Below are 1300 nucleotides of genomic sequence, written 5' to 3'. Positions count from 1 at the left end.
TATTATATATATATATATATATATTATTAGATTTTTATATTTTTTATTATATTAATTTATTATATATTATTTACAAATTACTTCATATATATATATATATATATATAATTAGATTTTTATATTTAGGTGATGGAAACTGTGGATTTCGAGCAATAACTGTCCACCTTGGTCTTCATGAAGATGCATGGCCAACAATTCGATTTAACTTGATGGAAGAGTTAGACGCATACAAGACAGAATACCTCAACATATTTGGAAGTCAGTATTGGAATATGGTTTACAATATTTTAAACTTCTTTCAATTAGATCGAGGTGCCCAGTTAAACATTGGATGACCAGACCTGAAATTGGTTGTGATAACCGGATTCTGATTATCACTCAAGGTAAATAATATGTGATTAAATGATTACGTGACAACATGATAAATTGTTATATTTGATCATGCTAGTATATGAAATTATATGCATAATATGGATGCATGTATGGGATTGGATGTGTGTCTGTGTGTGTGTGTGCAAAATTATATATGTATATATAGAATTATATTTATATTTATATATATATATATATATATATGCATACATGCATGTTATATGAGTACATGGTATGTGTGTACATGCATGTGCATGAGAGTTTTTGTGAGAAAAGGGGTAGTTAGCCGACTTTCCCTAAAAGGAAAGTATAAAAGGAGGGCTTAGCCTCCATTTGCTTCTTCTTGCCTTTTTAGAAAGATTGTGCGATTTAAAGAAGAGAGTTGACCGGATTGCAAGATCAAGCTGATTTCAAGTATTTGATTTCAAAAGGTTTTTTTCAAGTTGAGTAATTTCTAAACTCTTTTGCATAAAATTATTACTGGTTTTATATTAATCTTGTTTATTGTTGGAAAGAAATCAGTCTTTTACTTTAAAGTGTTTTATCCGGGTATTAAACCGAACAAGGCTTGTCCGGATTGTTTTAAATCAGWCAAAGGTTGGACGATGTATTGTCCGGATTGTTTTAAATCGGACAAAGGTTGGACGATGTATTGTCCGGACTTTTATCCGGACAAAGTTGATTTTGATTCTAAATGTTAAATCGGTTAAGTTGTGAGTGGGGTATTGTCCGGACTTGTTATCAAGGAGAGGTGTACCTTTGGATATAAGGGTGGCATTTGTATGTGTGTTGTATGATATAACTCTTTCTATTATATCCTTTAAGATTACCGTGTTCTGGAATCTTTATTTCTTTGTGATTTAAAGATTTAGGATCAAGGTTCTTATTGGAAATCATAGTCTTGATGTTATTGAGGAGAAAACATCAG

The 1300-nt window shown here is 30.7% G+C and overlaps 1 pseudogene; it reads left to right on the top strand.

The window, feature by feature from the left end:
* Nucleotides 1-1300, top strand: part of LOC112512923 — a 14854-nt pseudogene that overhangs the window by 1943 nt on the left and 11611 nt on the right.

The sequence above is a fragment of the Cynara cardunculus genome, assembly GCF_001531365.2.
Source record: "Cynara cardunculus var. scolymus isolate 2C chromosome LG 5, CcrdV1, whole genome shotgun sequence".
Taxonomy (NCBI): Eukaryota; Viridiplantae; Streptophyta; class Magnoliopsida; order Asterales; family Asteraceae; genus Cynara; species Cynara cardunculus.
The sequence above is the reverse complement of the archived record's forward strand: the minus strand, read 5'-3'. Positions and strand labels throughout refer to the sequence as shown.